The sequence below is a fragment of the Callithrix jacchus genome, chromosome 15, assembly GCF_049354715.1.
Source record: "Callithrix jacchus isolate 240 chromosome 15, calJac240_pri, whole genome shotgun sequence".
Lineage (NCBI taxonomy): Eukaryota > Metazoa > Chordata > Mammalia > Primates > Cebidae > Callithrix > Callithrix jacchus.
Genome location: NC_133516.1, coordinates 92,125,097 through 92,139,735, shown reverse-complemented (window position 1 = coordinate 92,139,735; position 14,639 = coordinate 92,125,097). Strand labels below are relative to the sequence as shown.

Below are 14,639 nucleotides of genomic sequence, written 5' to 3'. Positions count from 1 at the left end.
AATTATTTCTGAATAATTAAAAGATAAATAAATAAATAACGATTAAAAGGTAAACAGCGGGCTGGGCGCGGTGGCTCATGCCTATAATCCCAGCACTTTGGGAGGCTAAGGTGGGTGGATCACGAGGTCAAGAGATCGAGACCATCCTGGTCAACAAGGTGAAACCCCGTCTCCACTAAAAATACAAAAATTAGCTTGGCATGGTGGCACGTGCCTGTAGTCCCAGCTGCTCGGGAGGCTGAGGCAGGAGAATTGCTTGAACCCAGGAGGAAGAGGTTGTGGTGAGCCAGGATCGCACCATTGCACTCCAGGCTGGGTAACAACAGCGAAACTCTGTCTAAAAAAAAAAAATAAAGTAAATCGCTCATGTCTATTTCTAAATGCTATGTTTGAGAGGAAATGTTCTGATGAGCATCAGAAATAGAATGCCTAGAGGTCACTATATCTGGACCTTTGTTAAATGAACTTGTCCATGCACTGTTGCGAATGCTGCAGGGCTGACTGTGCAGCTCTCGGCGGGAACCTGGTACGGGCCATGAGAATGTACTGTACAACCACATCTTCAAAATGTCCAGTAGCCAAGTTCCACCATTTTTCACAGATTGGGGTAGTGGCTTCCAAGTTGTACCTATTTTGGAGTTAGACTTGAAAAGAAAGTGCTAGCACAGTTTGTGTTGTGGATTTGCTACTTCCATAGTTTACTTGACATGGTTCAGACTGACCAATGCATTTTTTTCAGTGACAGTCTGTAGCAGTTGAAGCTGTGAATGTGCTAGGGGCAAGCATTTGTCTTTGTATGTGGTGAATTTTTTCAGTGTAACAACATTATCTGACCAATAGTACACACACAAACACAAAGTTTAACTGGTACTTGAAATATACAGTATATGTTAACAGAATAACCAAGATTCAACATGAGATTATTTTGGTACACCTTTCTTTTTAGTGTCTTATCAGTGGGTTGATTCATTTTCTACATTAATCAGTGTTTTCTGACCAAGAATATTGCTTGGATTTTTTTGAAAGTACAAAAAGCCATATAGTTTCTCCAGAAAGGTTTCAAAACTCCCAAAGATTAACTTCCAACTTATAAGTTTGTTTTTATTTTCAATCTATGACTTGACTGGTATTAAAGCTGCTATTGGATAGTAATTAAATATGTTGTCATTGATATAAACCTGTTTGGTTCAGCAAACAAACTAAAATGATTGTCATAGACAGTGTTTTATTTTTCCTGTTGGTGTTGCTGATTTGTGAGCATGCTTTAAGATGAAAAAAGCATGAATGAAAACTTCCTTAAAAAGGTGCGGCATCCAATTCAAATATTTTCGTCCTGATTTTAAAGCTGGTTGGTGTAGTGCTATTAAAATTCTGTTCAGTTAATTTTCCTTTTGAAAACTTGTTCGCACGTTGTTTAGGGTGCCCTTACTTCAGCAAAGGAGAAGGAATAGGAGAGCCTTAGAATTTTTGAGGAAAAAAAAACCCTATAACATACAATGTACTGTATCAAGCTATTTTACATGAATGACACAAGTATTCTGAATAAAAAATAATTGAACATTGTTAAAAACAAGGTGTTATGTAATAAATTTATTTTTCATAAATCAAAAAAAAAAAGTAAGAAAGACTTTTTGGGAGTAAGAAAGACAGTTCATCCTAAGAGCTAATCTACATTCTGGCCCCAAGAGCTAATCTACATTCTGGCCCCAAGAATTGTGTCTATGCTCTAATTTGGGAGAATAGACATAATTACTTTTAAGTTCCTCTCACCTCTGAGTTTCCAAGTACCTATGAACATGGTCTTTTCTTTTGAATCAAACTGGTCTATTTGCTTTTTTAAATTTTGTACAGGGTTTGCAGTTCAACATGGGCTTCTGCTACGACCATTTTTTTACCTGAAACATTCTTTCAAGTCCTGCCTTTTATTTGACTCTTATTTCCAAAGCTAAGTTGAAGTCTCACCTTCTCCATGAACCTTTCCCTAGAGAGTAATATCCACTACCTCTAAATTCAATAAATGTAAAACATTGCTTTGTATAACGATAGTTTCTCTAACTGTCTGGTAATCTCTTTGAGGGCAAAAAAAAAAAAAAATGGTATTTCTTTCTCTGAGTTGTGTTCCCAACATTATCTTCTTAAATGCCTCAGAAAAATCCTTGTTTTCCTTTGTAAATATAATTTTTTTGCTTATAACTCTTATTGTGTGTTAGAGTTAACTCTTGTAGATCAGTATCCCTCACTACTGATGTGTGACGTAGTGTCTTACTCATTTTCACATAGACATTTAGCCTGTGCCTATGACATTATTTTATGACATTTTTTCTTCATTTATGAGCATAGCCTTATTCTGACGTTTATTCTGTGAGCATTAAGGAGTCACCTGCTCTGTTTTTGTCCAGCAGGGAAAGAGGAAAGAGATAACCTAACAAAGTAGTATTGTGCCGTGATTAACCTGGAAATAGTGGGAAGGATGGATTGGAAAGGTGATGAGGTTGGTAATTATGAAAATGGATAAGACTGGCCGGTCTTTTCAGGCCAAGCCTGTGGATGTTATTTAGGCACAGGAGACAAGATTGCTTACTGTTTTGAGGCCAGAAATGCATTTATCCAAAAAGGAGTGAGGCCATTCTACATGGGTTTGAGAGTAGTATATTTGAAAAGTGAAAAGAATCAAAGATAACATCAAGAGGATACAGGATGACGTTTTAGAAGCTGGAAATGGAAAGAGAGAGTCAGGGTGAATAAAATAGAGCAAGTAAACAGCCCAGGGTAGCTAAGTGGAATTTTACAGAAATAAAAGGAAAGACGGTATAGAAACTTCATCTAGAATGCATAAAAGAGAAACCAGCTTTTGTAAACAGTGCCGAAATAAATGTATGTGTGCATGTGTCTTTATAATTGAATGATTCATAATCCTTTGGATATATACCCAGTAACGGGATTGCTGGATCAAATGGAATTTCTATTTCTAGGTCCTTGAGGAATTACCACACTGTCTTCCACAATGGTTGAACTAATTTACACTCCCACCAACACTGTAAAAGTGTTCCTCTTTCTCCACATCCTCTCCAGCATCTGTTGTCTCCAGATTTTTTAATGATTGCCATTCTAACTGGCATGAGATGGTATCTCAATGAGGTTTTGATTTGCCTTTCTCTAATGGCCAGTGATGATGAGCTTTTTTTCATATGTTTGTTGGCTGCATAAATGTCTTCTTTTGAAAAGTGTCTGTTCCTATTCTGGGGGGATTGGGGAGGGATAACATTAGGAGAAATACCTAATGTGGCTGATGGGGGGATGGAGGCAGCAAACCACCATGGCACGTGTATACCTATGTAACAAACCTGCACAATCTACACATATACCCCAGAACTTAAAGTATAATTTTTAAAAAAAAGAAACCAGCAATTCACAATTGAGATGGTTTTGTATTTATGTCCTCAGTATCTTAGTGCTTTGCTGATGGGCCTCTCCCTGAAAATACTTCTTTTTTAATATATCTTATTTACAATTATATTTTTTTATTTATGAAAATGTGGAACACTTCACGAATTTCATGTCATCCTTGCACAGAAGCCATGCTAATCTTCTCTGTCTTCTTCCAACTTTAGCGTATGTGATGCCAAAGCCAGCACAACAATTTTCTTAAATTATAAAATACCTATTTGTTTCTTTTAATTTAAAAGGAATCTAAATGTTTTGTGTACATATTAATAGATCAAAGAGCATATTCCCTGATGTTTTTATACCAAACTACAATTAGGGTATTTGATTTATCCTAGTACAAAATGACATTAGGTTTTTATAATCTTGTGTTCATTTTTAAGAGTAAATGAAAAGAGTGACTAGCAAGAGATTTTGATGCAGTATATATTGCATCAAAATAATGCAAACATTATTTTCCTTATTTAATTATTTTTAATTTACAAAAATCATATCTATTTATGGTATATGACAGGATGTTTTGAAATATGTATACATTGTAGAATGGCTAAATCAAGCTAATTAAACAAGATAATTACTTCCTATGATGTTTTTTGTATCTTAAAATATACTTGTAGCAATTTTCATGTATACTTGAATTGTGATTCACTGCACTGTTACTAACTGTAGTCACCATGTTGTCCAATAGGTATTGTGAACTTAAGTTGTTTCTTGAGATGAGTTGATCTGGAAGGAAGACAGTTTTGGCCAAAATTTAAGGGATTATTTGTAGATAAGAGATAAAAATGCCTTTTCCCCTTAGAAACCAAAACACCATCAGGAGGAGCTGGGATTTTATTCAATTGTGTACAAATGGGGTGAGCTAAAGCTAGTAAAGAGTAATCTTGTTGGATGGGGCTAAGAAAGGTGAGATAGGAGTTGATAGAAAACATTGATTTATTTACAACTCATTGCAAGTGATTTAAATGAAATGAAACCATAACCTATATATGGGGTGTCCTTAAGAGCATCTTCTGTTATAATAAGATTTTGGGCTCAAGATGACCTGCACCAAAGTGGTCAAGGAGAAGGAAAAAAAGAAAATTCACTTTTTATACTAGAATGATTTATAATCCTTTGGGTATATACCCAGTAATGGGATTGCTGGGTCAAATGGAATTTCTGTTTCTAGGTCCTTGAGGAATCACCACACTGTCTTCCACAATGGTTGAACTAATTTACACTCCCACCAACAGTGTAAAACTGTTTCTATTTTTCCACATCCTCTCCAGCATCTGTTGTCTCCAGATTTTTTAATGATCACCATTCTAACTGGCGTGAGATGGTATCTCAATGTGGTTTTGATTTTCATCTCTCTGATGACCAGTGATGATGAGCTTTTTTTCATATGTTTGTTGGCTGCATAAAAGTCTTCTTTTGAGTGTCTGTTGGAACATGATACACCAGGGCCTGTTGGGGGAGGGGAGTGGTAGGGGAGGGATAGTGGGGGATAGGAGAGGGATAACATTAGGAGAAATACTTAATGTAGATGATGGGGGGATGAAGGCAGCAAACCACCATGCCATGTGTATACCTTTGTAACAATCCTGCACAATCTGCACATGTACCTGAGAACTTAAAGTAAAAAATAAACAAGAAAAAAATTCACTTTTTAATTAGAAGTTTAGCCTTTCAGGAGAGAATCAGTGCTCCAAGTCCTCAGGATGGTAATGAAGCAAAGTCACAGACATCCTTGTGTTTTGATTTCTCCATGTTTTATGCAGGTTTTGTAGTACGATGTGTATAAAAGCTGACTCCTCAGTTGTGACTAGGGTGCCTAGGACTGTGACACATCACGGATGGTAGAGAAGTAAACTGGTTTGAGGAAGATAATGATGGTTGGAGCCTGGACACATCAATCAAAGTGTCAGTGGTTCACAAAGCCTATAGGACTGGAGCCACATGAATATTCAGAAATCAAGGTTCAGATATCAGAATCGGCTAAGCTACTTACTACTTAGCTGCTAAGTTATGATTGAAGCTTTGACTGAAAAGGAGTTCTCTAAGGAGCAAGAGATGGAACCCTTGTGGATTGCCATGTTATGAGGGCCAGAGGAGGAAGAGAAGTAAGGGAGAGAGATAGAGATTTCATAGAAAATGGAAATTAGGGCTGAGCGCGGTGGCTCAAGCCTGTAATCCCAGCACTTTGGGAGGCCGAGGCGGGTGGATCACGAGGTCAGCAGATCGGGACCATCCTGGTCAACATGGTGAAACCCCGTCTCTACTAAAAATACAAAAAATTAGCTGGGCACGGTGGTGTGTGCCTGTGGTCCCAGCTACTCGGGAGGCTGAGGCAAGAGAATTGCCTGAACCCAGGAGGCGGAGGTTGTGGTGAGCCGAGATTGCGCCATTGCACTCCAGCCTGGGTAACAAGAGCGAAACTCCGTCTCAAAAAAAAAAAAAAGAAAATGGAAATTAGGATACCATTATGTCACTAAGCAAAATCAAGGTGTTGGGAGTGGGGGGGTGAATGGTGCTCACACACCTGTATACACATGTGAGGGCAGATGCATTAGGGTGGCCAGAGGTCTGGAGTGCTATAGAGAAGTTATGGGAAATGAGAACTTTAAGCAAATATCTGAAACATGGGATTCTCCAATCTGCACTTGACTTACCTCAGACATTTTAAAAATCATTAAAACCATTGAAATTCTTCTAATGCTGGTGTGGGAAATAACAGATATTTTGTCACTCTCCTGTCAACAGTTAGTGTCACAGATGAATGTTAAGAACTAGTCCACGGTGTTCTTTAGAGAGGCTTTGGGTGCAGCTTATCCTCAGTTGAATTTAGTGTGCTGGGATTGATGTAACGATCCCTGGCCACGTTGCCTCAGCTCCATAAAATACATTGTCATGACATGATGAATGACTAGTATGAGATGCCTGCTCAAGGACAGATACCACAGCGATCAAGTACATGCACATGATGACTAGAGCCCTTAGAAATAACTTTCTACTTAGGAGAAAGATTTCCTTGTGGAAATGATGTGAAATGCCATTAGATATTTATAACCTTATACTAACTTTTAAAAGAGAGTAGATGAAAAGAGTGCTTCACCAGCAAGAGATTTTGATAGTTTACACCTTATATAATGTTGTAGAATGGATTATCACAAAGAGATTGTGATAGTTTACACCTTATATAATGTCGTAGAATGGATTATCACAAAGAGACTGTGATAGTTTACACCTTATATAATGTTGTAGAATGGATTATCACAACAGATTGTGATAGTTTACACCTTATATAATGTCATAGAATGGATTATCACAAAGAGATTTTGATAGTTTACACCTTATATAATATCGCAGAATGGATTATCACAGATATCAACACCTCAGCCTTCATCTTTACTTTTCCTCAGTCTGAAATTTTCTTATTCTTGTTTGCCAGACAAGTCCTTCTTGACATTCAAGACACAGATCAGATGCCACTTATTCTGTGACACCATTCCTGACTCACTTGTTTCTAACTAGTCAGTGCTGCTCTGAATTGCCTCTGCATGCAGCTCCTTCCTCTATGTAGAATGTATTGAGTACATTGAGTAATAACTCTTACAAGTCTACATCCTCCAGCACAGTACAATTTATTTGAAGAGACTCATTTGCTTATTTTAGCATTACTTCCTATCAAGCACAATATTTTCCATTTTAAAAAACTATTGTATGTGTTTGTTCATTCATCCAAAACATATTAATTGAATATCCTTTCTATTCAATTAAGGCACTGTGCTAGGGACAGTATCCTTATATAGCTTACAATCTGCATATAAACAATGTTTATATAAAATTAATTTTTGGGTGAAAAACAAAGAATGTTAAAAATTCAAAGTACACCGAAATTTTAAAAAGAAACCATGGATAGTCAGATAAAAAAACAACCATCACTGAGCTTCATGTTCAGAAAGCTGCCTTTCACAATCTATTTCCCTTAATCTTCCCTTCAACTCTGAGAGGGTTCTATGGTTAATACTACTTTACAGGGGAAAAAGTGACAATTGTATATAATAATATAGAATTATCCATATAACAATTGAACAAAAAGACAATTGCAGGTTTAATTTGGGACTTGAATACAGATTTTCCAGCTCCAAACCCTATGGCCCATTACATTCCACGATGCAATCCTTCTTCAAAACACCACTCCTTATAGGATCAGATGAGGAATCTCAAGGTTATGGAAATATCAGTGTTCCCATAGCCAAAAATTTTAGCAATTATCTCACAAATAAGACAATGAGCTTATCTAATTGTCCTGTGGATTCAACATAACAGACCTCAAATGTGATTTTAAAAAACTGAGCTCAGGCCAGGTGCAGTGGCTCATGCCTGTAATCCTAGCACTTTGGGGGGCCGAGGTGGGTGGATTGCCTGAGCTCACGAGTTTGAGACCAGCCTGGGCAACATAGTGAAACTCTATCTCGGCTAAAATACAAAAGAAATTAGCCAGGCATGGTGGTGTACACCTGTAATCTCAGCTACTTGGGAGGCTGAGGCAGGAAAATTGCTTGAACTCAAGAGGCAAAGGTTGCAGTGAGCCGAGATCGCACCACTGCACTCCAGCCTGGGCAACAGAGTGAGACTCTATCTCTACAAAAACAGCTACAACAACAACAACAACAAAACTGAGCTCAAACTTTATGAGATCAATACCTTATCCCAAATTTCACCAAAATAAATTCAACTGTGGGCTGGGCATGGTGTCTCATGCCTGTAATCCCAGCAATTTTTGAGGCAAAGGTGGGCAGATCCCTTGTGGCCAAGAGTTCAAGGCCAGCCGGGTCAACATCACAAAACTCCATCTCTACTTAAAAAGAAACAGTCATGCATGGTGGTGTACATCTGTAGTCCCAGCTATTCGGGAGGCTGAGGCACGAGAATTGTTTGAGCCTGTGAGGCAGAAGCTGCAGTGAGCCAAGATCACACCATTGCACTCTAGCCTGGGTGACAGAGTGAAAATTCTGTCTCAAAAATAAATAATTAAATAAAAATAAAATAATTTCAATTGTGAATTTGAGATGCTTGTTAAACTCTGCTAACTCATTGAGATGATACAGGGTCAGTTTACCTACTATCAAAGAAAAATTCCATTGAATTAATTGAAAGATAATAGTGTCATTAAAAATGAAGATATAAATACTTACATGTATAAAATGCAGGTTATGGAACAGCACTTAGAGTATAAGCTTATTTTTATAGACTGTAATACATATTATTCTCAGGAAATAATATCTGGAAGAACACATAAACAACTTTACAGAAAATTTCTCTGCATATTAGTTGAATAATTTTTAAAAATATTTTCTTTTCCAACTCTCTTAAATTTCTTATTTAAATAAATGTGGGAGACTAACTCAAGATGGTGTGGTGAGAACAACCCAGGATTGAAGCTCTCGGTGAACGCGTGGAGGGTGAGTCTGGGCCGCATTTCCAGACAGATCTTTGTTGCCCACAGAACGGGGAAATTCCCAGGTATAAAAGAGACATGGGACACCCGCGCAGCAGTTTTGGCTGGTGCAGCCGGCGGCCAGTGAGGCCAGTGGCCGGCACTACAGCGCAGCGGCGCTCCACAGCACTCCACACAAAGCGCACTGGTCCGGGTGCCCTGTTTAACCGGCAATCTGAGACTTGAGAGGGCAGATTGGCATATCCATCTGATTGAACAGGACTTGGACAGTGAGCCAGGCCAGGAGATTTCAGGGAAATGGCGTTTGGGCCAGCGCAGTGGGACAAACAAAATGGCGATTCCAAACGCTCTGGGTGGAGAGTTTCACTGCGGGCACAGCTGAACCCAGGACGGTGCAGCTCGGTGGGGGAGGGGCATCTGCCATTACCGAGGCAATATGCCCCTACTGAGATTACACTCCCATTGCTGATGCAGCCTGCCGCTGCTGAGGCAACGCGCCACAACAGAGAGACTCCGCCGCAGGGCGTAGCCCGTGGCAGCAGGGCGGAGACCACAGCAGAAGGGCAGAGCCTGCAGCAACAGGACAGACCTCACACCAGCAGGGCAGAGCCTCGGCAGGCAAATAGTGCCTAGACTGCTTCCTAGCTGGGCAGGACAGCGCAACAGACACTCATAAAGAAAGCCCAACCCCCGAGACAGAGCATCTGAGAAAAAAAGGGTTTTTTTTAATGAGTTCTGCTGCAGCAGAATTAAACGTAGCAGCCTAACAGCCCTGAATGAACAACAGAGCTCACAGCTCAGCACTTAAGCTCCTATAAAGTACAGACTGTCTCCTCAAGCAGCTCCCTGACCCCTCTATATCCAGAAGACTGACATTTGACAGGCATCATTCTGGGACAAAGATAGCAGAAAAAGAAACTGGTAGCATCCCTTACTGTTCCGCAGCTGCTATAGGTGCACCCCAGACAAGCAGGGTCTGGAGCGGACCTCAGCAGTCATACAGCGAAGGGGCTAGACTGGTAGAAGGAAAACCAAGTAACAGAAATACTTCATCACTAACAATCTGGGCATCCACTCAGAGACCCAATCGACAAGTCAGCAACTACTCAGACAACAGGTGGATAAATCCACAAAGATGTGAAGAAACCAGCACAAAAAGGAGAAAACACCCAAAACCAGAACACCACAACTCCTACAAAGGACCAAAACTCCTCACCAGCAAGGGAACAAAGCTCGACAAAGAATGACTGTGACGAAATGACGGAATTAGACTTCAGAAGGTGGATAATGAGAAACTTTTGTGAGCTAAAAGAACATGTTTTAAATCAATGCAAAGAAACTAAGAACCTTGAAAAAAGATTTGAGGAAATGATAACAAGAATGGATAACTTAGAGAGGAATATGAATGAATTGAAGGAGCTGAAAAACACAATACGAGAACTTCACGAAGCATGCACAAGTCTCAACAGCCGAATTGACCAAGCAGAAGAAAGAATATCAGAAGTCAAAGATCAACTCAATGAAATAAAACAAGAAACCAAGATTAGAGAAAAAAGAGCAAAAAGGAATGAACAAAGTCTCCAAGAAATGTGGGACTATGTGATGAGACCTAACCTACGTTTGATAGGTGTACCAGAATGTGACGAAGAGAATGAATCCAAGCTGCAAAATACTCTTCAGGATATTATGCAGGAAAATTTCCCCCACCTAGCAAGGCAGGCCAACACTCAAATGCAGGAAATACAGAGAACACCACAAAGATATTCCGCAAGAAGAGCAACCCCAAGGCACATAATTGTCAGATTCACCAGGGTTGAAATAAAGGAGAAAATACTAAGGGCAGCCAGAGAGAAAGGTCGGGTCACCCACAAAGGAAAGCCTATCAGACTCACAGCAGATCTTTCAGCAGAAACTCTACAAGCCAGAAGAGAGTGGGGGCCAATATTCAACATCCTTAAAGAAAAGAACTCTCAACCCAGAATTTCATATCCAGCCAAACTGAGCTTCAGAAGTGAAGGAAAAATAAAATCCTTTGTGAACAAGCAAGTATTCAGCAATTTTGTCACCACCAGGCCTGCTTTACAAGAGCTCCTGAAAGAGGCACTACACATAGAAAGAAACAACCAGTACCAGCCACTCCAAAATCACACTAAATGCTAAAGAGCTTCAACATAATGAAGAATCTACATCAACTAACGGGCAAAACAGCCAGCTAGCATCAAAATGGCAGTATCAAATTCACACATAACAATATTAACCCTAAATGTAAATGGACTAAATGCACCAATCAAAAGACACAGACTGGCAAACTGGATAAAAAACCAAAACCCATCAGTGTGCTGTATCCAGAAAACCCATCTCACATGTAAGGATACACAAAGGCTCAAAATAAAGGGATGGAGGAAGATTTACCAAGCAAATGGAGAGCAAAAAAAAAGCAGGAGTTGCAATTCTCATCTCTGATAAAATAGACTTTAAAGCAACAAAGATCAAAAGAGACAAAGAAGGACATTACATAATGGTAATAGGATCGATACAACAAGAAGAGCTAACGATCCTAAACATATATGGACCCAATACAGGAGCACCCAGATACATAAGGCAAGTTCTTAATGACTTACAAAGAGACTTAGACTCCCACACAATAATAGTGGGAGACTTTAACACTCCACTGTCAATATTAGACAGATCAACCAGACAGAAAATCAACAAGGATATCCAGGGCTTGAACTCAGACGTGGACCAAGCAAACCTGATAGACATTTACAGAACTCTCCACCCCAAATCCACAGAATATACATTCTTCTCAGCACCACATCACACCTATTCTACAATTGACCACATAATTGGAAGTAAAGCACTCCTCAGCAAATGCAAAACAACTGAAATCATAACAAACAGTCTCTCAGACCACAGTGCAATCAAGTTAGAACTCAGAATTCAGAAACCAACTCAGAACCGCACAGCTTTATGGAAAATGAACAACTGGCTCTTGAATGTTTACTGGATAAACAATGAAATGAACGCAGAAATAAAGAAGTTCTTTGAAACCAAAGAGAACGAAGACACAACATGCCATAATCTCTGGGACACATTTAAAGCAGTCTCTAGAGAAAAATATATAGCAATATGTCCATATGAGGAGAATGGAGAAATCCAAATTTGACACCCTATCATCAAAATTGAAAGAGCTAGAGGAGCAAGATCAAAAAAACTCAAAACCTAGCAGAAGAAAAGAAATAACTAAGATCAGAGCTGAACTGAAGGAGACAGACACGAAAAACCCTTCAAAAAGTCAATAAATCCAAGAGCTGGTTTTTTGAAAAGATCAACAAAATAGACAGACCACTAGCCAGATTGATAAAAAGGAAAAGAGAGAACAACCAAATAGATGCAATAAAAAGTGACAAAGGGGAAATCACCACAGATTCCACAGAAATTCAAACCATCATCAGAGAATATTACAAACAACTCTATGCACATAAACTAGTAAACTTGGAAGAAATGGATAAATTCCTGGACTCCTGTGTCCTCCCAAGCCTAAACCAGGAGGAAGCTGAAACTATGAATAGACCAATAACAAGGTCAGAAGTCGAGGCAGCAATTAAGAGCCTACCACACAAAAAAAGCCCAGGTCCAGATGGGTTCACAGCCGAATTCTACCAGACACACAAAAAGGAGCTAATACCATTCCTTCTGAAACTATTCCAAATAATCCAAAAAGAGGGAATCTTTCCCAAATCATTTTAGGAGACCAACATCATCCTGATACCAAAACCCGGCAGAGACCCAACAAGAAAAGAAAACTCCAGGCCAGTATCCATGATGAACATAGATGCAAAAATCTTCAATAAAATATTGGTAAGCTGATTGCAACAGCAAATCAAAAAACTTATTCATCATGATCAGGTAGGATTCATCCCGGGGATGCAAGGCTGGTTCAACATACGCAAGTCTATAAACGTAATTCACCACATAAACAGAACCAAAAACAAAAACCACATGATTATCTCAATTGACACAGAGAAGGCATTCAACAAAATTCAACAGCCCTTTATGCTAAAAACCCTCAATAAACTCAGTATCGATGGAACATATCTCAAAGTAATAAAAGCTATTTATGACAAACCAACAGCTAATATCATACTGAATGGGCAAAAACTGGAAGCATTCCCTTTGAAATCCGGCACTAGACAAGGATGCCCTCTTTCACCTCTCCTATTCAATATAGTACTGGAAGTTCTAGCCAGAGCAATCAGGCAAGAAAAAGAAATAAAGGGTATTCAAATAGGAAAGGTGGAAGCCAAATTGTCTCTATTTGCAGACGACATGATAGTATACCTAGAAGACCCCATTGCCTCAGCCCAAAAACTCCTGAAACTGATAAGCAACTTCAGCAAAGTCTCACGATATAAAATCAATGTGCAAAAATCACAAGCATTCGTCTACACCAATAACAGACTTAAAGAAAGCCAAATCAAGAATGAACTGCCATTCCCAATTGCTACAAAAACAATAAAATACCTAGGAATACAACTTACAAGGAACATAAGAGACCTCTTCAAGGAAAACTACAAACCACTGCTCAATGAAATAAGAGAGGACACAAACAGATGGAGAAACATTCCATGTTCATGGTTAGGAAGAATCAGTATCGTGAAAATGGCTATACTGCCCAAAGTAATTTACAGAATCAACGCTATCCCCATCAAGCTACCATTGACTTTCTTCACAGAACTGGAAAAAAACACGATGAACTTCATATGGAACCAAAAGAGAGTCTGCATAGCCAAGTCAATTCTAAGCAAAAAGAACACAGTGGGGGGCATCACACTACCAGATTTCAAACTATACTACAAGGCTACAGTAATAAAAACAGCATGGTACTGGTACCAAAACAGAGATATAGACCAATGGAACAAAACAGAGGCATCGGAGGCAACACAACATATCTACAACCATACAATCTTTGATAAACCTGACAAAAACAAGCAATGGGGAAAGGATTCCCTGTTTACTAAATGGTGTTGGGAAAACTGGCTAGCCATGTGCAGAAGGCAGAAACTGGACCCCTTCCTGACACCTTACACTAAAATTAACTCCAGATAGATTAAAGACTTAAACATAAGACCTGGCACCATAAAAACCCTAGAAGAAAATCTAGGCAAAACCATCCAGGACATAGGAGTAGGCAAGGACTTCATGAACAAAACACCAAAAGCATTGGCAACAAAAGCCAAAATAGACAAATGGGACCTAATCAAACTCCACAGCTTCTGCACGTCAAAAAAACAGTCACTAGAGTGAATCGGCAACCAACAGAATGGGAAAAAATTTTTGCAGTTTACCCATCTGACAAAGGGCTGATATCCAGAATTTACAAAGAACTCAAAGATTTACAGGAAAAAAAACAAACAAGCCCATTCAAAAATGGGCAAAGGATATGAACAGACACTTTACAAAAGAAGACATATATGAGGCCAACAATCATATGAAAAAATGGTCATCATCACTGGTTATTAGAGAGATGCAAATCAAAACCACATTGAGATACCATCTCATGCCAGTTAGAATGGCAATCATTAAAAAATCTGGAGACAACAGATGCTGGAGAGGATGTGGAGAAAAAGGAACACTTTTACACTGTTGGTGGGAGTGTAAATTAGTTCAACCATTGTGGAAGACAGTGTGGCGATTCCTCAAGGCCTTAGAAATAGAAACTCCATTTGACCCAGCAATCCCATTACTG

At 39.1% G+C, this 14,639-nt stretch overlaps 1 protein-coding gene and 1 non-coding gene across 34 annotated transcripts in view; one reads left to right on the top strand and one right to left on the bottom strand.

The window, feature by feature from the left end:
- ABI3BP (ABI family member 3 binding protein) overlaps positions 1 to 14,639 on the top strand; it is a 263,790-nt gene that overhangs the window by 39,732 nt on the left and 209,419 nt on the right. The gene's annotated exons all lie outside the window — the stretch shown is intronic.
- Positions 3,530 to 3,635, bottom strand: LOC118148129 (U6 spliceosomal RNA). The gene has a single exon (XR_004734920.3). It is a non-coding gene; the product is annotated as a U6 spliceosomal RNA (small nuclear RNA).